The sequence below is a fragment of the Netta rufina genome (genome assembly GCF_964035555.1).
Source record: "Netta rufina genome assembly, chromosome: 2".
Lineage (NCBI taxonomy): Eukaryota > Metazoa > Chordata > Aves > Anseriformes > Anatidae > Netta > Netta rufina.
Window position 1 is genome coordinate 148,835,837 of NC_140124.1, and position 26,062 is coordinate 148,861,898.

General features: G+C 46.6%; 1 long non-coding RNA gene across 2 annotated transcripts in view; it reads left to right on the forward strand.

Moving 5' to 3' along the window:
- The first annotated feature begins 805 nt into the window (after nucleotides 1-805).
- The window catches only part of LOC311207080, an 88,708-nt gene continuing 63,451 nt past the window's right edge, over nucleotides 806-26,062 (forward strand). The window contains exon 1 of one of the 2 annotated variants that reach the window (XR_014618249.1): nucleotides 806-957. This is a non-coding gene — a long non-coding RNA (uncharacterized lncRNA). Of the gene's footprint in view, nucleotides 958-17,612; nucleotides 17,680-26,062 lie in introns of those variants that run through there. The other variant, XR_014618250.1, reaches the window with a different exon arrangement.

Below are 26,062 nucleotides of genomic sequence, written 5' to 3' on the forward strand. Positions count from 1 at the left end.
ACAGAACTGCAGAATCATCAGGGTTGGAAAAGCCCTCCAAGACCATCTGCTCCAACCATCCCCCAACCACCAATGTCACCCACTGAACCACGTCCCCAAGCACCACATCCAACCTCTCCTTGAACACCCCCAGGGAGGGGGACTCCACCACCTCCCTGGGCAACCCGTCCCAGTGCCTGACTGCTCTTGCTGAGCAGAAATGTCTCCTCATTTCCAGCCTGAACCTCCCCTGGCACAGCTTGAGGCCATTCCCTCTGGTCCTATCACTGGTTACCTGTGAGAAGAGGCCGACCCCCAGCTCCCCACCCCTTCCTTTCAGGCAGTTGCAGAGAGCAATGAGGTCTCCCCTGAGCCTCCTCTTCTCCAGACTAAACAACCCCAGCTCCCTCAGCCACTCCTCACAGGACATGTGTTCCAGATTTTTTTTTTTTTTACTTCTTACATTTTTACTTGCTGAAAGTAAGCAAATACATAAATAAAAAGGAAAATAGTGCTTGTTTTGCCCTCATTGTGGAGATTCGCTCTGCTTTTACTGCTCCACCAGCATCCGCATTTTCGATTATTATCCCCCCCACCACACCAACACACACTCCCCGCACTGCCAACCACCACCCTTAACCCGAACGGGGGCTGCCTACCCCCTCCTTTCATTCTGGGGAAGGTGTGCGGGACCCTCCGACCCTTCACCCCTCCATCCATCCCCGGGCACTTCGCGAACCCAAAAAGAGGGGGGAGTGTGGGGGGGGCGGTGACGTCACGAGCCGCTCGCCAGCACAACGTTCCATTGAGGCGAGCGCGTGCTCCGCCGAGCACATGGGCGCTCCGCGCTGCTTTGCCTTTTTTATTTTCCTTTGCAGCGCTCCATGGCTTATTTCTATTTCTATTTCTTTTATTTATTTATTTATTTATTTTGCTCCCGGCCCTCCGGACCCCTTTCTCAGAGAGAAAGGGAGAGAGGTTGTTTTTTTTTTTTTTTTTTTTTTTTTTTTTGGGGGGGGGAAAGGGCGCGGTGAGTACCGGGGCTTGCAGTTAACGGCGGTGGGGTGAGGGGAGGTTGTTTGCGTGTGTGCTCTTTACTTCTTTTATTATCATTGTTGTTATTATTATTTTCCCCTTGCTTTAATCATTTCTCCCTCCCCCCCCCTCCCCCCCGCTGTGGGGCTCGCAGGTCGCGGTGGAGTTTTGCAGCGTTGGCGCGGATGGAGGTGGGGAGAGGGTTTGTGTGTGTGCGTGTTTGTTGTTTTTGTTTTTCCTTTTATTTTCTTATTTTTTGAAGTCTTTTTAAAGCGTTGGGGGCGACGGTGGGCTAAAAATAGAGCGTGCGGAGCCAAATCCCTGCGGATGGGGAGGCGAAGGGGTCGGGATGCCTCCCATCGCGGCCATAAAGGTCGGCGGCGGTCGGGGTGCGGGAGGCTGGGGAATGCCCCGGCGGCGTCTCCCCCCATTCCCCCTGTCCCCCATATCCCGGCCCTACAGCCGGGGGGTGCTCCCCGAGGCCCTGCCAAGCCGTTTCGGAGCGGGGCAGCTCGGGGTGGGCAGGGGGGGTCCGGGGGTGCCGGCTGCGGGGGGCGTTGGTGCTGTGCGATGCGCGCAGCCGGGGGGCTGCGGGGGGCTGCGGGACCCGGCCCGAGCCCTCCTGATGTCAGCTGGGTGCCACCGAGGCCTTAGGAGGAGGATGCAAGAAGGGCTTAGGCCTCCTTTTCCTTAAAAAAAAAAAAAAAAAAGGCTGTTTTCGGTTTGTTTGTTTATTTGGTTTTGGAAGCCCGGGTTAATTTGGAGAGGCCACATCTCCTGGTTATGGATAAGCGGTGATAAAATGTTTTCGTCGACGAGGCACTTCAGGACTCGAGTCTTAACCTAGCAAACCGTCGGTTAGTGCATCTTAAAATACCCTGCGGAGAAATGCCAGCAGAACTGATAATCCTGCCTGAAAGATGCTGGAGGCCTGCGCAGAAATCTCTTTTAATCACATTTGTGTTGACAAGTTTAGGCATGTTGGCCTGTCCACGTATCTGGTCAGAGGCAGGGCGGTGCAAACCCCGTGCTAGTTCCTTTTTGCTAATGTGTTTGTTCCAAAATAGGCATTATTTAAGGCATTGATTTGGAACGAAACATGCGCCTGATGAGCTTTTCTGGGGGTATGTTAGACCGTATTAGCTAGTGTGTTGTGGATGTGTTATGGCTGTACAGAATGAGATTGTTTGTTTCTTCATCAAGCAGAAATAGGCTCGTCAATATCAGTTTGTGCCACTGGTTTGGATTGTCATAACAGCACTAGTACCTATTGCTGTAAAATACGAGTATTTTTAAAAAAATCTAGCTCAGAAGTGTTGACATCTCTGTTAGAAATGATGTTGCAGTGCAATATTCGGTAATGTCTTACAAACACCATTTCCTTTCCACTGTGATTTTAAAAATTATATAATAAGCATGTGTATTTTCCTAGCACGTGGACCAGTCGGATGCTCTTTTGTGCTAGGTGCTGTGTGTCTCTGATAAGTGCCAGTTCACACCCCAGGGACTTTGGAGTGTTTTTATGCATACTTTGCATTGTTTTAGAAACAAACCTCTAACTTCTGTTGTTTGTTTTTTTCTTTTTTCCCTCTCTCTCCCTTCTAACAGCATTAAGTCATAGGTTAGCAGTGCAATAATTCTGATAGATAAGACTGTGCCTTTGTGTATTTTAAGTTATATGAACGTAGTTAGCTGTGCAGGTGCAATTTGCCAGCCATTGGGAATGCCTCTGTGCTTGTTAGGTGTGAAATAGGCCGTGCATCTTCACCTCCAGCATCCCTGCACGGGCACAGCGAGAGCAGCGCAAGCTCCCTGCCTCCACAGGGCTGAAATGATTTTGCATCCAGAGGGCTGAAACGATTTTGCATCCCCTGCTCGATCTGGGTGCTGATGGCCACGTAGCGTGGGAGCAGCTCAGCAACAGTGAAAATAAGGGAAGGCTCAGGCCTGCCTCTGGTGAACAGCCCATCTGTTGCAAAAATGGATTATGTATATGAAGTGGTTCTTAAAATGGAAGATCGGTTCCTTGCGTGAACTTGCGTGTGTGGAATATAACTTTTGTGGGAGCCAACTGCTTTCTGAAACGGATGAAGTTGTGTCTGCCGACAGCACAGCCCATTTGTGCGGTTGTGTTTGTCTCTCCCCGTGACCCTGCCGAACCAAAGCATAGATTTCGGTTTAATTATCTGCTAAACTTTGAGCTTGTGCTTAATTCTTTGCAGGATCTGAACCATATCTTCCTGTTTTTAATCAGAATGCTTTGCAAAGAGTGCTTACAGTTCCCAGCTGTGTGTATTTCACCGACTTTTACACCAAGAATTGCTGGTAGGGGAAGCTGCCCATAGTGCCGAGGTTGTGGAGCAAGGGTAGGGAAAATTTGTATTTCTATGAACTTTTAATCTGTTGGAATATCTTGTGTTTTTTGTTACCTTTCAGATGAAGATGTTCAGTGGGTTACTACAGTATCGCTTTTTCTGTAATTATCTGGTGCAGCCATACTAGGAATTGCAAGGTAGGGCTTACATGAGCTATATCTCCATAAAAAAAATGTCAGATATATTTATCTATAGGTGTGTGCATGCACACAAACAGATATATTTCCCCTATTGGTCTGCGCAGGCACTGACAGGCCATGGCAAGGGGAAATGCTGGGCTTGTGACCTGGGAGGTGTTTCTGGGCTTTGCAGGAGCTCTGGGGCTCATCCTTTGCTCCTGACACGTGGATTTAGAGCAGGCTCGTGCCAGAACCTGTGGTGTGGTGCACTGCAGCTTGGAGTGGTGCCAGAGATTTGGGGACGCATTCACCGAGGCTGCTGTCGCTGGTGTAAGTGGCTGCTGCTTCGGGGCGGATGTCACGTCCAGCGGGTCAGTCCCCAGAGCGACAGAGGAGGACAAAGTGGTTTGTGTTTGCACCAGTTAGGAAATATGGAGGGGGGTCTCTCTGAACTTCGGGGGAGCCACCGAGCTGGTCTCCGTGCTTCTGCTGGAGGTGGGGGGCTTGCTGCCCCGACCCTCTGCTGCTGGCCCTGGTGTAGGGTGGCCACGTGGTGTAAGGTCCTGCTTTGCGAGCTGAGAAGGGTGCAAGGCTGCAAACAGAAATAGCACAGAGGAAGATGCGTACCTGCTCAGGAAGCTTTTGACTGTTTGCAGCAAGGTGATACAGATCTTGCTTTGAAGCACGGGAGGATGCATTATTTTCTGTCTCCTCGCTGGCTGATGGCTTTAACACCAAACACCTGCTTACCTCCTGGCTAGATTTATGGAGAACGTGAGAGGGGGAATAAAGAAACAACCTGCCTCTTGGACCCATCACTGCCGTGTATGGGCCACGTTTCCCTTTGGCACAGCTGCCTCTATTCTGAGTCAGCCTGCCTTATGTAGCAAAGTGCGTGGGGTCCTGCAAGGCATGCAGCAGTCCATGTGCAGCTCCCTGAGGTTTATTTATACCTATATACATGCAGGTGCAGTGCCTGCCTGCCCTGTGCTTGCTGTGCTCCCGGTTTGGTGGAGGACAGCATTTTTCAGAGACCAGCATTGTGCTAAAGCAGCCTTCCTTAGTGTTTCCTGAATTCTGGCTCTGGGAAGTGCCAGGGGACATTTGGGAGAGGATCGTGGCTGCCTGTCGCTGCACATGAGATGGATGACAAGCAGCGAGGTGCTTACCCGGTGCCTCAGCTCTGCCAAGCTGAAGGCAGCGCCTGCGAGGAATGCAGGGTAACATGAGCACAGGGACGGCCAGGTGTGCAGAGCATCCTCAGTTGTTTGCAAGCCAGACCTGTATGAATGAAATGCCTTTCAACTCATTCTGAGGTGGTGCTGTATTCTTTAGATACAGGTGTGAGTATCAGTGTGGAGCTGGGTCTTGGAAATCAGGGTCTGCCTGCATATCTCTTAGCATTTCCCAGCAGGTTTGTCCTGCCTGTGCTGAAGCCTCTGCTGTCACATCTCCACGGCTATTGATGTCTTAGATTTGTCAGCAGATCCTGCAGTTATACCCCCATCACCTTGAAGGAAAAATGATCCGTGTGTGAATTGCTGCTGGTGGAAATACATGAGGCAGGGAAGGGCTGCGTAATGCAGCAATGGGAGGCGTAGCTGGAACCAGTGGCTGGGGAGCCAGATGAGACAGTAAGCAACTGGAATCTGAAGTTATGGCACAGGTCTTTAATTGCAAGGTGATTAGCCACTGGAAGAAATGACCAAGAGAAGGGATGGGTTCTCTCTGTTGGTCATTTCTGCCTTAAAACCTGAGTTGGAAAAGGCAGCAGAGGAAATCTTGTATGGAAATTATTGAATGGGTTCCCGCAAATTGGCTCCCGTGCCAGAAGAAGAGAGGTTTGGCCATGGCTGCATCAGGGTTGTGTGGGTGGTGGGAGCTTGTCTGTGCTGCCAGAGGATGGGCCGAGCTGAGATGGGGTTTGCAGAGCAGCCTGGTGAGAAAGAGCAGTCCAAAGCCCTGGAAAGACTGTGCGTTTGCACATAGGAGCGTCATTGCTACAAGATGTTTTGGAAGACAGCGTTTTCTTTGAGAGTCATCTCTTTGAATGCTTTGGTCAGGAAAACCTGGTGCAACTGCCCTTCTGCCTAGAAACCCTTTATTATATTCCTAGTCAGAGCTGTGGTGGGGCTCTTGCTGTGCCAGGCACGACCTGGTGGCCTCGTGGTGCTCCAGAACCTGCACGTGGCCAGGAGCTGCAGGACATGGAGCGCTTCCCTGGGGGGGGTGAGAGAATGGCATTGCCAGGGCCCTCACCTGAAAGCTGGGGCCTTGTCCAGGTGCTGGCCGAGCCCCAGTCCTGCGAAGGAGTGCAGAGGAGCCCCCAAAAGCTCTCTTCTGTTTTGGGAGCAGAGGTCCCTACCTCAAGAGCAGTGCTCAGAGCTGTAGGCTGCTTTGTAAGGGCTTGGTGGAGAGCAGAAGTGGGTGGAAGAGGCAAGACAACATCCCATTACACACTGTGTGGAGCAGCTTGTGGGGGTCCTTGATGTGATCTGGATTGTACTGGGAGCCCCCAGGCTCTGAAGCAGGGCCACTGCAGGGATCCAGTCCCATTTCCAGCCCACCATCATCTTTCCTTTATCGAGCCAGCACAGTCCAGTCCACTTCTCCCTGGTTTCTTCTGAAAACCTTTTCCCTGCTGCTTGGCTTCCCTGGATAACTACTGGTTCCATGCCAGGGACACATTTTAGCATTACTGGTGAAGTTGAGCTGGTTAAGGGTATGTCACGCCAGTAACACCTTCAGTGTGGGTGGAGCATCACAGTGGTGATAGAGGCCAACATGTTAGAACTGTTATAAGCTCTTCAGCATTAGGATAGCTGGACTTCAAAGATTGCTTGCCTTGCTTTTTTCTTACAGTTAGAAGGACTGAAATTTTTGATCTTTTCACCGATTACAGAAGGTCAACGTCCTATGTGGTCCTGTATAAATCTCAGCTGGTGTCGGGGGACAGTTGTCAGTAACTTAGAAAGAAGAAGAAAAATCCAACTTAACAGCATGTGAAAGAAAAAGCAACAACTAACAACTTCTGATCGACTCAACACTTAGAAATTTGAGCCATAGGTTTGATCATACTGTAAAGCACTTCTTTTTGAAAGCTGAGCAAAATCTGTGCCAAAATAACTTGCATTGTATTGCCTTGTGCAGTGCCTTGCCCAGGCAGGGGCGAGCCCTGTGGGACAGGACTGGGTGTGCAGCTGGAAAGGACTTGCCAGCTGTGCAAGGAGAGTGTGGCTCAAGAATTTGGAGCCTTACTGCCTACATAGGGACTGCTCCCTGTGTGTGCCTGCAGGTCATCAGCACGTAGACCCCTTGGGGTGTGCTGCTGGTTTACTGGGGTGTTTGGACATGAGAGAGTACGGATGTAAATGAGTGCTGCAAGGTAAAGAATGAAACACAGGTATCAGAACTGTGAAAGCTGCTTAAGGGAAGGTGGCTTTTCCTGGAGAGCTTTCTGCCAGGTGCTGTATCCTTGCAGCTTGGTGTTCGATCCTCTATCACTGACCTCTGGCAACCATTGAGCTGCTGTTGTAGAAACGTGCTGCTCTGTGCTGGTTGACGTGGTGGAAACTGCAGCTGTGGGCTTGTGCCTGGCCTGTGTCAGAGCGTGTGGGACGTGGAGCAGCGGCCAAAGCCCAGGCTGCCCTCGGCTTTGTATTTTGTCTTTTCCACATGGAAACATTTCTAGCTTGGGTCCCTCTTTGCTAGTGTTAGAGTTTGGTAATGATACAAGTAAATACATTTTTAATATTAACTGTGGTAGAGACATGATGTTTATGAATGTATCCCTGCTGCATTCCCTAGATGTGATAGAGACCCTAACATTTATGATACATCAATGTAGCCCTGCTATAGCAGCCCCTAGATGTGATAGACCAAAACTCCTTTGTTTCAGTTGATTTTATAAACAGGTAGTCACACGTATCAATGAAGTGATCTGTAATTTATCACACAGAGCAAACAGCTAATATACGTCATTTTGGAAATATTTAGTAACATTTCCAGCCTCATTTAAATAGTAACAGCTTGTTTATTTTTTGTCTCCTACATCAGGGTAGGAAGGTGTGAAATACACTTTCCCAGAAATGATCATGAGGGGAGCAAAGGCCAAGAGCTTGGTGCTGTGGCACAGGTGGCTTGAAATGCCACTCTGAGGCTTTCAGATGGTGGTGTGTTTGCTTTCAGGTATCTCACAACTGGCTCTGGTTCTTATATTAGCTTGCTTTTAGGTGTATGGTGTGTAAAGCTTTAAATTTTTCTTAAACACTAAAAAGGCTTCCATTAGATGACATAATAATACTAACAAAAAAGTACATGCTTGATTTTACAGAGGAAAATAAGCAGTCTTGTTTACAAGATGGGAGGTTGGACTGGAGACCCTGGGGGGTTCTTCCTGCCAATGTTTCTCTGCTTCTGTGGTTACTGAGGGAAAAATGGAAAAGACAAGCTTCAGGTCTTGGTTTGTGGAATGAGATGGAAGGAGGCCCAGCTTTCTGGAATACAAATGATTAGTAAATAAAAACAGTTAAAATTAGAAGGAAGAACATTAGAGGGAGAACTCTGTCTCCATGATGGGGTGAAGAGCCTGTACCAGGTCCTATACCTACACCTGCAGCCCCCCCCAAGTACCTGGGCATGGGCACCAGCACCCCAAATGTGGTAGGATGGGTGAAGGCTAAGCTGCTACATGAAACGTGCAGCTTGGGTGAAGGTAGGGTTGATACCTTGGACCAGTGCAATCACAACAACATGAGTCAGATCAGGAATTTGATGTGTACGTAAAGTTGCTAAAGGAAATCATACTTGCACTTGTGTGGTGTCTTCCAAATTGCTGCTCGGGTGCGACTGAAGGAAACGCCCCAAGCACCTCAGTGAGAGGAGGAGATGCTGCTGCTATTTGCCATCCAGGAAGCTGAAGGAGTGAGAAGTTAGTTTTGAAATGTTTTCCATATCTTAGTTGGCATTAAGACCCACCAGAGCTGGTTGTCACAGGCAGCTTGGATAGACGGTGGGGTTCCCCGTACTTGGCTGTGGGCAGGGTGTGAGGGCTCTGCCCTCAGCAGCCATTTCTTCTCCTTCCTCTTCCGCTCTTCACCTTTGAATGCATCGGGGCAGTCACTGCATTTGTATTTTTGTTCACAGTGGAGGACGGCAGGGCCCTGATGTTACCTTGACCCTCAGAGCCTCACTGAAATAGTAAAGGTCCTGTGCTTGTGCTTGGCATGGTCAGAGATGGCAGTGGTGACTTTGGTAGGCTGTCTTTGAGGGGAAGGTCTGGTGACCACAACTGACACTACTGGGCAGAAAAAAACTTGAAAACTTTTCACCAGTTAGCTCTGTGAGGTCATGCAAGTGTTGAAGGACTGGAAATAAAATCTCCCTTAGCTCCTAGCTTAGTGCAGAAGGAAAATGTGAGTACCAGCTTTTCATCACCCATACCACAGTCTACTCCCATTCTTCCTACGGAGGTAGGAGCAGGAGGAAAAGGGGAAGGGAAGGGAGGTTTGCAGTAATTTTATAATTTTAATTTTAAAGTTAAGTGCATTAAGTACAATTTACAGGTTACTAAGTGGTAATGTGAGTATAACCATCTTTCATACAGTTTGCAGACTATTTGGAGCCCAAGAGACTGTACCTTAGCATAAGGCATAACACATTGCCTTGTATTGTAGGCTGTGCACTACTGTTGGTACCCTGTGTCCCTGTGTTCCTTTTAAATTTTGATGACCTAAGAGATTTTTAGCAAAAACCTTATTTTGCAGGATGTTTTCAGTGACTTCTAGTAAGTATTTTTCTTGGATACTTTCATGAGATACATTACAGGATTTATCTGTATTTTAAAATATCTGTGTTTTTAAAATTTATATTTTAAAATAGGATTTAAATTATTTTTATTCTTAGAATCATAGCATGGTTTGTGTTGGGAGGGGCCTTTAAAGATCATACAACCCACCTGTGATGGGCAGGGACATCTTTCACTAGGTAGGTTGCTCAAAGCCCCATCCCCAGCTTCTGTGGACAACCTGTTCCAGCATCTTATCACCTTCATTATCAGAAATTTCTTCCTTTAGTAACTGCTAACAGCACCTCACAGAGCAAGCATTATAGAAGGGGACAGTAAGACAGAGGGATTAAAAAACCTGCCCTCACTTGTGCTAATCCATCATGTCTGGGAGAGCTTATAGTTGGTCTTGGTAATGTAATAATATTAGGAGTGCTAATATTCACAGTAACCAACAGCGGTATCTTGTCCTTCTTAGAACATAGGGATACTGAGCATTTAAAATGCTGTTGTCTCTACTGTGGCAGCAGAAACAGCCTAAGATACCAACAGGGACAGGGTTGGTGTGTGGGATCTGGCTCCCAGGCCTGGACCCTCTCTGTTATGCCATGCACTCTTGAAAGTCTTGAAGTCTAGACTAAATCTATTTTAGGTCTCCTTGAGGCATGGCAAAGCCTGTAGACCCATGAAATACTGCTTATAACATCAATATTCCTTTGGAATATATGAAAGCATTTCAATGCCTATTAGAAGTTGGCAAACAGTAAGGTTGAGCTCATGCAGCTGTGGTTTCATTGGAGGCTTGGCAGGCAGAGAAGGTCTGCCCAGGGAGGTTCCCAACCTCCCTCCACCATGGCAGGCCACAGTGGGTCTAGAAGAAGGATCTTGTAATCATGTTCAAGTCCTTTTGGGGTGGCTGGTACCCAGGGAGAAACAATGGTACTGCCTTCTCCCACCAGTTTCCATGCTTGGGGCACTCAATGGTGATGATAAGCCTTAGCTCTGTTTACCCTTTTGCACCTCTCTGCTGCCGGAGAGACGAATTGTTAGACACTGTTGGCTCAGGGGTGAAGAGCAACTCTCTGAAGTGAGCTCCAGCAGTGCAGAAAAGCTGACAGTCATGAGGAAGGGATTGAAGAATCTGCTGCCTTCCTGGTGGCTCCATTCCACAACCATAGCTGGTCACTTGAGTTGGTAGGTTAGGAGTGCTCTTGAACTCTTTCTGATGATAAACTCTTCTCTAACAGTGCCCATCTTTCCATCATCTCTGGCTCATTGAGAGGGTAAATGCCATCTTCCCAGGCAGAGTCCTGCTCTTGGTTATGCTGACATTCAATGCATCTTGTCTTGACAGCAGCAATGAAAGACCTGAGTACGGAGCCTGCAAGCAAGGGAAACTCCATCCAGACCAGAAAGCTGCAGCCCATCTCTGCAGCGTGGGCAGCTTGCAATGCCTTTCTATATAGGCTTCTGTTGGAAATACAGATAAAGCAGAGGTCTTCTGTTCTCTTTTCAAGGTGCTCCCTCTGTCACCTCAGGTAGCAGAAGGACTGCTTAAATCTTTGTGCCAGAGACTAGAGGAGTTTTCTGCAAGGAAATGGAGCTCTGCTCTCTGAGGGTCCAGTTTCACATGGAGGGACTGGACATCCCAGGGTGATAAGGACCACCACAAAACTCATCATATTCTGCTCCAAGTGCAAGGTATGTTGTCCCTGACAGTCCTTTTTCTAAATATTTCACATTAATGTTTCACATAATGATTAAAGATAGTTAGGGAACACACAAGCAAAACCAGGCCCTGCTGGGTTGGAAGAAAGAGGAGAAACAACATGTATCAGATGTGAGTTCATTACTTAGTACATTAGCTGAAAGGTAATGTTGTGATGACTTCAGTCTTTAATCTGAGCATTGAGGAAAACATATTTGACTGGAATTCCCATTACTTGCAGTGATTTGTGCTTTTTCAGAATATATATATATAAAAGAGGAAGTAATGAGATTGAGGTAAGTGCCCAGACATCCTTAACCCTGTCCTGCCTTTCTGCTCTTCACCCTCTCCAAACTAGCGTTAATTACCAGGAATTTTCTGCACAGACAAGATTGATTTGTAACACCCTATCATGTTAATGTGGTCAAAACAAACCATTTTATCTAGCTGACATTTTAAATGTTAAATTACTATACTTAATTACATCACCTCCTTTACCACCCTGTGGATGGACTCACAGAAGTTAATTAATGTATGACTTTTGGTCCCCATCTGTTTTGAATGTCCTAAAATGTGATATTTAAACAAACCAGCATGCAGAAAAGGAATTGTAAAGTTGGGATCATGGTGGACATTGTGGCCACATTAGTTTGGGTTGTTTGCTGGGTGGTTTGATGGATGTGGTGATTTTGATATGGGTTACTACTTACTGCTGGTTAAGTAATGGGGGTTCTTTGCACCATTTCCATTAGTGGTTTAAGTGGGAATTTGGAGAAGAGGGAATGGGTGGGTCTTTGCTTGTGCTCTGTTGTGGTTCACCCCTTCCCAGATGCCTTTTTAAAGCAAGACTTTTGGATGTGCCCATCCAGGATTGCCATGTATGCTGAGGGGATGGTATCTCCTTTTGCATATCTCTTATTCCACTCCTCTTAGTCTGCCTTATTTGCTTTTACTTTCTGTATATTTTTTTGCCTTGGTCATTGGGTCTGTGGGACAGAGACTGGCCTTTCTATTCTATTTTTATATGATGTCAAGCACAGAAAGACACATCAGGTATCTCAAGCTCTTGGTGGTGTTATATGTAATGCCAATATTAGCACTGATAGTCCTCTGTGGCTCTCTGTGCATGCCTGATGTGGCAGCTGTAAACATGCTGCCCTGCTGTGAGCTTTCTTACATGGCTTCTGTGTTACTTTTGCTGTAAAAAAAACACCTCTGTGTGGAAGCTGTCTGTGCTGACCTGTCTGTCAGAGGCCTGTGGTAAAGCATTAACTTCTATTCAGGGCAACACAGGTAAAGCACAACACAATTCTGCTTGGGTGTGTACGTGTATATCTGTATCTATATCTAAGTATGTTTTAGGTATGTTTATATAGACAAACACTTGTGAAATCATTGTTGCTTTAACTTTCTAGTTGCTTCCTCCTCTTAGTTTCCATCCACTTCTCTTTTTCTGTTCCACTTCATGTTAGAATTTTATGCCTGTGGTGTTTTTCATATGAGTATTTCCCTTTTTTCTTACCTTCTTTCCTCTTTCTTTCCTATTCTGGCCATTCCTTGCTTACCTTTTACCCTGCATGTTTCTGCCTCCTTCTGCTCCAAGGTGTTTTATAATTCCTCTTTATAATTTCTCTTCTGTGCGGCTGGTACATTCTCAGAGACAGATTGGTCAAGCATCCTGGTAGCATCTCTGCATGCCCCTGAGAGCCAGCTGCTGTCTGAGGAGTGAAAAACAGGAATAGGGGAGCTAGAGCTGCTCCCATTTCTCTTCTCTGTAAATGAGTGTCAACCTGTCCATTTTTGCTTCTCTTACTGACTTCAGGTTGCAGCTTCTAAGCGAGTATAATGCACCTCAGACCTGATGGTAAGAACTGAAGGGTATAAGTGGGGTTAATGGCCATAGTGCTACATTGCTGGTGATTGCAGGCTGTGCTCAGAGCTCTGGGCCTGCATTCCAGCAATTAGCTCCCTTATCTGTCTGCTGCTAATTTTAATGGCATTCCGCCTTGCTGCAAGCCTGGGGCTTTCCACCCTGGTTTTGAATCCGTTTCCCCCCCTCCTGAGGGCTTTGGCCCCAGTTTGGGCTCAGCCACTTGATGCGGTGCTATGCAGGAACAGAGGGCTCCTGGGGGTGCCAGCAGCTGAGCAGGCTGGCTTGTGTGTGATGGTAACAGCTCGATCTGTCTGATCAGACCATGTCCCTGTAAGAAAATGCTGCGTGAGGACAGCACGTGGCAGTGCCGGTCCCACAGCATGGGCAGCAGAGGGAATTTTAAATGGAGCCGAGGCACCGTCCTGTACAACACTTGCAATTTCCATGAAAGCAGCGAGAGCTGTAAAGCTCAGCGTCTTTTAGTTTGACTTGTCGGCTATAAAGCCGAGTGTTTTGACTGCTTCTGATTATAGAAGCAGAGGGATCTGAGATTCGGAAATGCTTTGATGTTGGCAATTTGAAGAACATGCTCAATATCACTTTGTGGCAGGCGTTTTATTCTTGGCTGTGTTAGCCCCGTGGGCCCAGGGCAGCAAGCAAGTCGGTTGGATGGCTTTGCTTGCACAGCTGTTTTTTTCCAAAAAATCCCAGGACTCAGCACTGCATTTCCCGTGCTGGGAAGCCAACGCTTTCCAGGCTGCTGTTTGCGGCGTTGGCAATTGTGCCCGAGCATTTCTCCAACGGGTGGCAATTCCTGAACGTGCTCAGCCCGCACTCCTCGGAGGTCAGGTCGGGTGATCTCTCTAACAAGCGTGGTTTATGCAAGTGTGTCTGCGGAGGGGGCTTTCGTTTGGGTGGCAGTTGCCTCTCGGGAAGATGTAACGCGATCACAAAAATTTTAAGGGGTATCAGCAGGGTGAATGCCCAGAAGCCAAGCTCCAGACCCAACAGTTCATGTTGCTGATAATATGTGAGACTTCTTAAACGAGATGTAAACACTGAGTGTTATGTTTCACTCAGGATGACTCTTCATTTTTTTTTCTGAATGTCTCTGCAGTGCAGACTCCTCTCCAAGCAGTGATGTGTCCTGTCCACCCACCTCTGCCCCCATTGGGCAAGGGGCTATTTCAGGACACATCCATAACTTGATCTTTCTGGTGACTCTTGCCCACAAGGACCAGCTAGTGCCAATTGTTAGGGTGGATTTCTATTTTCAAGACCCAGTGGCCTGATCCTGTTTCCTTTGCATGCCTGAATGAGATTTTTTTGCTCTGGTTTAGTTCAGAGTGGCAGCAGACTGTTTATCTAACGAAGAGTTTGGTGGTGATGTCGGTCCCACATCCCCATGCAATAGCACGTGAACTTCTTTACCAGCTGCAGCCTTCAGCATGGGGCTGTTTGACATGGGAGCTGCAGAGGGACCTTGCCTTGAAACGGATAAGGAGCGAGTCATGTCTGAGGTAGCCTGGCAGGAGGAATTGTTTTTAAAAGCCCGATCTACTTAATGCAGAGCTGTCACCGTCTGGGGTTGTTCCAGGTTAGCGTTGATGGCGATGCTTGCACTCCTGCTCCTCCTACATTTTGGGCTCAAATGCAACAGACCTGCAGTAGTGGGGCAGATGCTTCTGTTTTTCATACAGCATCTTGTTGCTGGCCCTGGCCAAAGCCAGATGTTTTAGAAGAAAGTGGGTGAAAGTGAAATAGATGGCTAGAAATTGGCCAGACCAGATCGTTTTCTACCACAACATTTCAAGCTCAGGCTGGCATGTGCCCAAGTCATGCGTGCCCACTGGAGAGATTGTTTATGAGTTGTAGGTGGCAGATTTCAGCTAGCTTACAGCATCTAGACAGATAAATCTTTTTTCCCCTCTCTCTCTCTCTTTTTTTTTTTTTTTCTCCCCAGTATCTAAGTGTGTGGCCTTTGCTGCTTCAGTGTCTCTTTTAAGCAGCTACAAAGTTTTTCTAAATGAAATATGTTTCTAGGCTGAAGTTGAGAGATAAGTATGGCTCTGAGCTGGTGAATTGAAAGAAGGACATAGTAAGTGTTATGTTGCCTTGCCCAGTATTTTTTTTCCTTGTTTTTGTGGTAATTCTGTTCTGACTTAAAATGGAAAACCTCCTGAAAGACGTTATTTTTCCTGTTAAAAGAAATTACATGCTGGAATGCCATTCACTGGTTTATGCTGCAGCCAGTGAAGGATTAGAGCCCCCCCACCCCTCTTTTTCAGCCGAGTGCTGTGTGTTTGGAAAGCAGACGCGTTTGCAGCTGAGCCAACTGTAATAATAATAATTCAGCTTGAGAAGCGCAGAGCACCCTGTGATTAGCAAAATAATTATTGCATACTGTAGAAATTGAGAGATGTTTTTTGACATAGCAAGAGGAACGTATGTTGCAGCTGCTTCGAGAGGCAATCGGCTCATGTCACCCTGTTGATGTTTTCAGCATACAGTTTTGTGCAGGAGCCACACTGAGCAAAGCAAGCTTGTGAAAGGATGATTGCCTGATTGCCTTTGAGTTTTCCAGTGAATTCTGCTGATAAATGAGCAGCCAGAAAACTTGTAAACAAAAGTTTTACATACTGTGCTCTGATCCCCATGGTAATTTTTATTTATTTATTTATTTTTAATTTGGATTCAGTTGCTGCGTATGTTCTCTCTGCCTGCCAGGAGACCAGACTTTGGCTCTAGGACTTACAAAATGGGATAGGAAGTCTTCCAGAACTTTTCCTCTACGGGTGCTAGCTCAGATCCAGGTCGGTGTGAGTGTGACAGAAGTCTCTATTACACGCTGCTGCTCTGACATTTATAAAGTGAGTTCCTAGGCTTGTTGCTGATTACTTGCTGCCTTAAAATCTAATCTACCCTTCTGTGTAACAGCAAACTGTGGATTTTATGCATACTTTCCTTTGATGTTTTGTCAGCAAGGCTTGATAAAGAGGGCAGGGTTTCTCAGGCTGTGTGCTGCTGCCCTGGTTTATCTATCTCAACCTTTGGCGTTGGAGCTGTGGGGCCCTTTCTAAGACCTGCCTCGCTTCCGTCATCTTTGTGGCTTCAGTGGCCTCGTGCTGACCGTTTTCGGTATCAAAGCCCTGTGGTAGTGATAGATGCAGCTCAAGCAGTGTGGCAAACTGAGCCAGCCAAAAACCAGCAGAAAAACTGGTGAAATAGTCATGGCATGGAGGCGTAGTGTGAAAGAGCAGAAACAGCTACGGTTGGTGAGGCTGAAGGGAGATTTGGTGGTGGATCTGGGGGAGTTCACACCACATCTGTGTGCTCAGTGCTTGGGAAACATTTCCTTATGGGCACTATTGGGCTTCCCCAGCCCTGGGCTGTGGTTCTGCCCCTGCCTGGGCTGCTGCCCAACCTGTGCACCCTGCCCCTTTGCTAAGAGTTGATTTGTATATGAATACTGTACCAATATAAATAAGACTTCAAAAAAAATATATATATAAACTGATTTATTCCTTTAGGAGTACCCTATATTAATATTATCTGAAGTCTAGTACTCCTCTCTAGATCTCTTCAAAACTGCCTTAAGTATTTGCATAGAACTTAAGTAGGGCCCTTATTTTTCCCATGACACCTGCTACTGCAATAAAGAAACAATAATAATTATAGAAAAGTCTTAATTAGGCTTGTTTTTCTTCAGGCAAGCAGGTGGAGTATGTCCTTTGATCCCTTCCGACCTTGTTTTCTCCGATTTCATATTTTTCTATATATCTCTTTTGCTGACAGTAATCAGAAGGATGTGTGTGTTTATGCAAGTATGTGCATATATGGATACACATGCACACATTCACATACACACATACGTGCTCCTTTTGCTTTATTACAACACACATTTTTCCCTGATTCGAAAACAGCCTTTTTTTGCTTGTATGCAACTGAACAAGCCATTGAGTTAATACCACTGCATGAGGTTCAGGAAAGACCAGTGACCATTTTTCTAATAAGAGGATATTCTGGTCCTCTTGATAATCAGCCCCCCATTGTAAAGACTTTTTGAGTCACAGGTTTAAATCTTTGTTCCAGTGGAAAAGATTTTTGTGGTCAGCCCAATCATGTTTTTTAGCAGAGTTGCTTAAAATAGTACAGATATTGAATCGGAAGAGTGACTCCAAGGGAAAAGAGAAAAAGTTGAAACAATACATATCAAGGTCTGGTGGCACAGACCTTTTGTTCCACCCCAAACCCTGATAGAAATTTGGCAGAGACAGCAGGCTGGTTTTCTTTCTGTGGGACACTGCATGCTTCACATGGCTCTAAGGGATTGGATTTAGATCTTCCCTGAGGGTGGTTACCCTCCTTTGTTTTAGGGATTCCAGTAAAGTATTTTGGCATAGTTTGCACTGTTTTTTTTTTTTTTTTTTTTTTCTATGAAACCTGATTCCCTTGCTTCCTACACCCATTCTGTATTCGGAGGGAAAAGGATTTTCTGGAAAATGTACCCATGGTTTGGAAATATGGTGTCTTTTCAGGGTTTTGACCTCTTATTTCCTTACCCTTCTCCCATACTGTTTACGCAAGTAGGACTGCCCAAAACAGACCTGTAACTCTTCACAGCGGTTCTGCACAGCTTATCTGTTTCATTTGCTTTCAGTCACTGGGATTGCCATGGCAGCAGCAGCCCTTGAGATTATGATTTCATCACGACAGAACATTATGTCAGGACAGCCCACACCAAGGGGAGGGTGCGACTGGAGCATTGACGAGATGGTGGCTGACTGAGAGGAGCTCATGCTGAGGTGAGCTGGGAAACCTGCAGGATTTTCTGGGGATGTGGAGGGGCTCTGCCCTGAACGCGGTGTGTTTTGCTGGCAATGTTGCAGCAGTGGGACTTAGGGCTCTTAAAATGCATTTTGCTCTTCCTCAGAAATGTAGTATTGAAAAGGTATCATTTCCTACTTGTCCCTGTGCAGACACAGGTCTTAGTGCACACGTAGCATCTCTGTACCCCTCGTGTATGGTCTTGCTTCTGGAGCCCTATGCAATCACTCTTAGGTCTATGGTGCTGCAGGCAGTGGATACGCTGCCTCCCCTGTGGTCCCCTTTTGTCCCAGGATCTGTGCTTGTCCTCAGATGGGTGCCTTCCCCTGGTTGTGTCCCTTGCTGGCGCAGCTGGCATTTGGCAGCTCTCTGAGCTGACCCTGGAAACTTGGAGTGCAGCTGCCCTGCACATCTCTTCTTGCTGTTTTCCATGCCCTGTGCTTGAGCACCTGTCACCTCGTGTCCTGGTCCTGCCCTCAATCCTCCCACGTCCCACTTGCTTTCTTGCTCATGGTGGGGTGGCCAAAAGACTGAGAGCATCCACTTGGTTTGCTCTCAGTGAGGTCCACTGTGGAAAAGCTGCTGAAGTAGCCCTGGGAGCTGGCTGGAGGTGAGCGAAACTCTCAGTGCGTATCTGGGCTTGTGCATGTTTTCCCTGAGCAGACGAGAACTAAGCTTCCATTGCTCCTCTGTCACATAGGAATGGCAGTCATGGTATAAAGAGGTTTTCCTCTGCACAGGGTGTGAGCATGCTCTGCCTCCCATTTTTCTGTCTCAAGTACTTCCTTAGTTCTCGTGGCTGTGATATTGAAGCATCTTTCCAAAATGGAAAGATGGTTTTAGTCTTTTCCTTAAAACAGTTCCTGAGCAGGGAAGAACAGTGATGGTAGCATATGGAACTGACGTATTTATTATTGATGATACCTTTAAATGATTAAACATTTTTTCCTTGCATTATTTAGGGGAATTAGGATATTCATCATTAATGGAAGGATGTCTGTCTAGGGATATGCGTGATTCATACTCATAAGTACCTTCTCTCCTCTCATTATTTCCTTCCTGTCTTCTCCCAGCTCCTGCTTGTCCTTTTGGAGCAAGTGTTCATCCTTCTGTAAATGCTTTCTACTGCCTCCTCTGTTGGTGTAATTACCCTGTGGCTGTTACAGGGTGAGGTGTTTCTCTAGACAGGTCACTAACTTATATAAGATAACACTTATGTAAGAGACATGCCAATTCAAGTAAGGAAATAATGTTTAGAAAAACTAATTACATGTGAGAGCTCTTTCTAGGAAATATTATTCAGATTAATGTTCTTTATTTTACTGCCAGTGATACTGGAAGTGTGAAAAATCCCACTGTTATGTGTGTTTGTCTTCCCACAATATGGTGCGATATTGCAGCTGGATTTTATTGCAAAATACGACAATAGTAAATGATAATTTGGTTATGATAGAGTAGGCTTCCCTGAGTGCATGAAGACGTGAGTCAGGTTCAGCACGTTGTGGTGATTCTGTCAGTGAAAAATGTTATTTAGATATTGGATATGTCTGATGTCACATGAAAAGCTTCCTAATGCTGTCCTTGGGTCCTTAATGTCTCTGAAAATCTGCACCTTATCTCTCTTGACTCTTCAGAGTGAGTAATTCTTGTCCTAACACAGGTGTCTGCTCATCCATGAGAAGAGAAAAATGAACAGCCTTGCTCTTTCTTTTTTTTCTTTTTTTTTCTTTTTTTTTTTGGCTTTTTCTTGTGGAAATGGAGAGTCCCTCTGCACTAGTTATTTGGATACATGTTGTTAAAACACCTCTTTTTTCCCACATAGCAGAAATGGTGTGTTTTAAAGATGAGATCTGTGTGTAAGCTTACCTGCTGGTCAGGACATCAAAATATGTTGGTAAAACTTGGGTTATCTTCCCGAGCCCCCATGTTTCATGCATACTGAAAAACAGCACCTTTTAACTCACTGAAGAGAGCAAAATAGAATATCCCAAGTTGGAAGGGACCCACAAGGATTATCAAGTCCAACTCCTGGCTCCTCACAGGACCACCCCAAAATCAGACCATGTGTCCGAGAGCGTTGTCCAAACGCTTCTTGAACTCCTGCAGGCTCGGTGCCGTGACCAATTCCCAGGGAGCATGTCCCAGTGCCCGACCACCTCTGGGTGCAGAACCTTTCCTTAACCCCCAGCCTGACCCTCCCCTGTCCCAGCTCCATGCCGTTCCCTCGGGTCCTGTTGCTGTCCCCAGAGAGCAGAGCTCAGCGCTTGCCCTTCCACTGCCCTCATCAGGGAGCTGCAGGCCGCTATGAGGCTTCCCCTCAGTCTCTCCTCTTCTCCAGGCTGAACAATCCAAGTGACTTCAGCCACTCCTCATATATCTCGCCCTTAGGCCTTTCATCATCTTTTCCATCCTTTGGACACCCTCTAACAGCTTTGTGTCCTTCTCACACTGTGGCACCCCAACCTGCACACAGTGTCTGAGGTGAGGCCACACAGCGCAGAGCAGAGCAGGACAATCCCTGCCCTCACCTGGCTGGCGGTGCTGGGCCTGAGGCACCCAGGGTAGGGATGGCCCTTAGGGTTGCCAGGGCACACTGCTGGCTCATCTGCAACTTGCCATGGACCAAAACCCCAAATCTTTTTCTGAGGGACTGATCTCTAGCCTCTTGTCCCCCAGTTTGTATGTACAGCCAGGGTTGCCCCGTCCCAGGTACAGAATCCGGCACTTACTCCTGTTAAATCTCATATTGTTGGTGATTGCTCAGCCCTCTAATATGTCAAGATCTCTCTGCAAAGCCTTTCTACCCTCAAAGGAGTCAACAGCTCCTAATTTAATACCAGCTGCAAACCTAACAGCTTGTTGAAGTTTCATGCTTCTTATGTCTTTAAACAGATTCTAATAGATTTTAATAAATTAAGACTTTGATGTTAGTTTTCTTAAATCATCAGTCTAAAAGCTGTTTCTTAAAGAAAACAGGGTATTTAAATGGAATCTTGATTGTTGACATGAATTATTTTGGTTGAAACTGTAAAATGGATGGGATTATTTTTTTCTTCTGAAGTTGGATAGCAAGGACAGAGGAATGATGTCTCCCGCTAACATGCAGACTTGCTTCACTGACATTTGTAGTGTTTTGGATTTGAGATTTCTGTCTGAAACTTCCACTGGAAGGTCTCTCTATTTTATACCTGCCTCATGTAGCAGCAGTCTGGCCCTGAAAGACAGTGTGGTGGACAAGAGGAGGTGCCTCCAGGTGTGGTGGGGTGCTAGGAACATTGATGTCAAAGGGCTGTGTTGAAAGGGTAAAAACTGCACTTTGAGTCAGTAGCATCACAGAATGGCTCAGGTTGGAAGATCATCTAGTCCAACACCCCTGCTGAGCAGGATCACGCAGGGCATGTTGTGTAAGATGGCATCAAGGTGGGTTTTGAATATCTCCAGAGAAGGAGACTCCACAACCTCTCCGGGCAGCCCGTCCCAGTGCTCTGTCACCTCACAGTAAGGAAGGGCACCTCTCATACTCAGCCAGAACCTTGTGTGCTTCAGTTTGTGCCCGGTGCCTTTTGTCCTGTCACTGGGCACAGCTGAAAAGAGACTGGCTTCATCCTCTCAACACTGTCCCCTCAGATACTTGTACACATTGAGGAGGTCTCCCCTCAGTCTTCTCTTTTGCAAGGTAAACAGGCACAGTTCTCTCAGCCTGTGCCTGTATTACAGGTACTCCAGTCTCCTAATCATCTTAGTGGCCTTCCTGTGAAATTGCTCCAGTAGCTCGTTATCCCTCTGGTACTGGGGAGCCCAGAACTGGACACAATGCTCCAGGTGTGGCCTCACCAGGGCTGAGTAGAGGGACAGGGTCACCTCCCTTGTCATGCTGGTAACACTCTTCCAAATGCACCCCAGGATACTTTTGGCCTTCTTGGCCACAGTGGAACAGCATGCTGGCCACCAGGACTCCGAGGTCCCTCTCTACAGTGCTTCCTCTATAGTATGCAGAACAGAAATAACCATTAAGTCAAAAAAAAAAAAAAAAAAAGAGAAAAAAAAAAAGAAAGGAAAAAAAGAAAGAAAAAAAAAGAAAAAAAGGATGGATGTAAGAGATTGCTCCCCACCCCTTTCATTTTTCTTCAATCTCTGCTTGCCTTGATTAATGTTTGTTTCTGACTTTCAGCCTCAAAAACACCTGTAGGAGCCTGAAAAAGGGTTAATGTTTTTGTAGCTTCTCCCTGTGCAGCTGTACCAGGGAAAACAATTTACTGCTGCTTCACTTTGTTTTATTCCTGCCCTGCTTGCCCAGCCTCCAGCCTCTTGTGCTGAAGAAGGTGAGGTGCTCTTCACGTTGGCATCTCAGGCTTGCTGAAGTGCCCTTACACCGTCTTTCTGGGAAGAGTGGGGTAACAAGCTCACAGACGCCTATGAACCTGGTGATGTAGTGAGTTTCTGAGTGGGGCCTGATGAAGGTATCACAGATATTTTTGTACTCCATATTTTGCAGCCCCTAGCCTTTGGGCAAGCTGTTGAACTCTAATACACTCGGTTTCACAGGGCACCAAGAGGCTGTTTGCTGCCAATTGGCTTTTGCTGCCAATCAGCTCATTGCCAAGGACATAAGGATTTTTTTTTATATTCTACCTAATCTTCCTACAGAGGCTCTGTTTAATGTCTTACCCTTGTTTGAAATGTGGAATTCATCTGCTGCTATTATTATCCAAATGCAGAGAGGCTGCAAGGCTTTTTGTTTTGTTCAGTCCAGCAGGGATCACTTTGTGCTCGGTGTTTGTGCAGCACCGGCATGGCTGGGTGCAGGATGGGGCTGCTTAGGCTATAGAATACACAAAACAGTGTTTCTCCCCATATTCTCCAGCAGTCTGTCCTGCAGCTGTAATTCCTTTTTGCTTAAAAAATGCAAGCTGGGTGGCAGGCTGAGTTAGGGTGCTTCTAGAGGTCTCATTCCCCAGGCAAAGTATCCTTCGTCACCTGCAATGCTGAAAGCACCAAGTGGGGATGCAGAGCATGGTCTCTCTAGCTAGAAATCCCTTGTGACCCCACCGTCCTGCTACTGAATTGCGTTCCACTGAACTTGAACATGTCCTGGGGACACCCTGGGTCAGTTCCAGATAGGTGAAGAAATGTAGGTGCTTAGATGCTGATCTTCAGCTTACAGTCTATCAAGACGGCACTGTGTGGAGGTGCTGGGTGCTGTGCGACACAATTCACCTTCCAGATGAACTGTGGGGGGTGGAAACAAAAAACACATTTTTTTTTGCCTCAAAAATGTGCTGTTGAAAGAAATGGGAGTGGTGGGGTGTATGATGACAAGTGCAGGCATACCTTATGCGCTTAGCACAAGAGGCACCGCGGGGTTGTCCCCAGCTCTGCAGGTCCCCCCTACTTCATGGGTCATTGCTCGTCACTGCCTGACTACCACCTCTCTAAGGCTGTGTCCCCATCCCGGTGTTTTTCTCCGTGCCTCCTGTGTAGCATTTTGCAGCCAGCCTTCCCTTTGGCCTCGAGTAACCTCCTGTTTGTCTCCCGTTTAATGTGCGCCCCCCCTGCTTGCTGGAGAGGCCGGCTGTGGGGCCGCGCGTGTTTACGGCGGTCACGGGGCTGTGACGGGTTCCCAGGCGCTGAGCATCCAAGGGCACGTGGCTCGGGCGTGCAGCACTTGGCTGAGCAGAGGGGAAAGGGAAAAATCTGAATTCATAACCCTTGACTGCAAAGGGGAGTTAATGAGCGAGATGGCAGAAAGCCCCCCCTGTTTTGGGGGGGAGCCTGAAATGATGAGGCTGCTCTGAGTCTGTGCTCTGGCTCTGAGCTGTGAGGCTGCGCCGAATGAATCATGGGGAGGAGGAATAAAAGTCTGAGTCATAATCCCTAATACTACAGAGTGGATTTGCTTTGTTATTTTGTTCTTGCGTGCTGAACTGATGTGCGGAGGCGCAGCGAGAGCCCTTTCTCTGCTGTTTCATCGGTAAAAAATGCAGCCCTGGTCCTCATGGCTGGTTGGAGTGCAGCGGGACCCACGCTTTCCATCTGGGTGACCCACCCCACTGGGCAGTGCTGCCCCCAACCACAAACCCACACCCCCACACACCGGGGGCAGCAGTCTTGTGGCCTCGTCACTGCTGGGCAATGGGACGGGAGCCTTAAAATACCCCGGTTTTGCAACGAGCACCTGTTCATGGAGCTTCTCAGAGTGATTTACAAAGGCTTGGTGTGGTGATGGCCACCCAGCACCCACAGCTCAGCAATATAAATGCACTGACGTAAACTAGCTATCACTTCCCCAGAGATATTCCTACAGCTGCCTGTGTCTAAGACCCAAAAAATCTTTAAATAATCATATTTTTATAGGATAGCTTACTTTTGGAATGTTATTCTCTAAACCTGTTCTCATTGTGCAGGTTCAGAATGAGCAGTGAGTCCTATTCTGCTGAACTAATTTTGACTAGACCTCCCTCCCCAAAAGACATACATAAAATTAAAAGTAATTTAAAAATATATACCTGACCCTTTGCCTCCATTTGAATAGGGTCAGGAATAGAGCATTGATCCAAGTCCCTGGGACCAGCACTGCTGATGGCATGAGATGCAGTGGACATCCCCAAGGATGTGGCCAAGAGAGCGTGGTGGTCACAGGGGGTTAAATTGTGCCATGGTGGGTGGCGGAGCTGGTCCGCCCCCATGGGCAGCTTCTCCTTTTGGAGCCAAGTTTTGGCTCTCTTATTATTTTAGCTGATTAGATTAATTTCCTGGATGATGTAAGTAAGTGACATTAATTATGTTATATTACCAATAAGAGCTGCTGTTTTAGGCCCTGCATGCATTTAAAAATATTTTAAATAATTTCCTTTGCTTGAAGGTTATTGCACAAATTGAAAACTTGGGCACACACATTGCACACAGAGACAGAGAAAAGAGGTGTGGGTGATTTAAATTTCATGTTTCATTGGAAGATGAGGCTGTTCTTTTCGTCTTACAGTGTTCTTAATTAGTTTTTCATTATACAGGAATTGGTGATAGGATAAATGTTATCCCCAGAGAAAAACTGGCAGCATCTCAGTTCAGTCATGGTAGGCAGGAATTGCTGGTACCAGATCCAAGTTTCACTGCCCTTTGTGCACCAAAAAATGCTCTGATAGAGCTATAACACACAGTATGAAGCTTATAGGTTGTTTAGATTTTTTGTTTAGATTTTTTTTTTCTATCATTATTTTTCAGCCAGATCAGTTTCCTTACCAAGTTTGCTGCCTAACTTTAGGAAAGGAGGAAGCAGGATTTTCTAGGGGGTAATTTGTTGTTAGAGCAACATATATGGGGAGCTGAGAAGTGTGAGTGTGGGCTAGTGGAATTGGTCCACTGCTGCTTTGGATGCTAGACATCACCTGTGGCTCTGCAGGTTGAGGCACCTGGCAGGGGCATTTACTTGCTGCTATATCCCTTCTGCTGGAGCAGCCAAAACCTGTTCCCAGGAGGAAAGAAGCTTCTGCAGCAAAAAAAGATCTTTTTCTCTTTCCTTCATCTCTCCCCTCCCCAGCCTCTACAGAGTTTGTTCTAAATCAGTTGCATTTTGTCAGCGTAGCTGGGGCTGTGGGTGTATTTTGGAGATATTTATATATATTCATTTTAATTTTCTTTTAATAATTTTACAAGCTGCAAGCAAATCTTAAGTATAGATCAAGCCAAGGCAAATGTGAGATGTCTTGGTTTCTTGCCTGTGGAAAGGAGCTAGTATGCCTTTGGCTGTGAGGATGGGGAATTTGCAAGTCCTGGGTATGGATCCCCCCGCCTTGTGTTTGAGATTTAAGGGGGAAAGGAAGTCTTTGGATAATAAATTGGAATATATATTTTGTAAATACTAAAGCATTTCCTTGTAGGGAAAATCTTCACTGATTTGATATTTAATTCTTCATTTTTTTTAGCCACCTGTAGTGATACAGACATTTTGCTGATCTGGAATGCAGACAACCCTTTTCCAAGTCAAATAAAGCACTTTGACATAGGATCTCTATAATAACCTGCCTGATTTCTGCCTTCAGTCTCTATCTCAGACAGCCTGTTTAGGCCAACCCTGCTTCTGAAGTGATCTCACCCATGATGATACGATGATAGCAACCCCTGGCATGTGAGCAGGCAGGGACAGGGAGTAAATAATAAATATCCATCCAGTTGGCCCTGGCCAAGGGTCTGAAATGCAAAGTGCAATGAGATCTTTGCAAAGATCTCTCCCCCTCCCATTACACTAAATCTACATGAAATGGAGATGCTGATTTAATTCATGCATTCCTGGCATGTAGAAATGTCTAAATATGAGTGCATTAAAGCAGGTGAAATGATTCCAGCAGCTTTACTTGGGGGGAA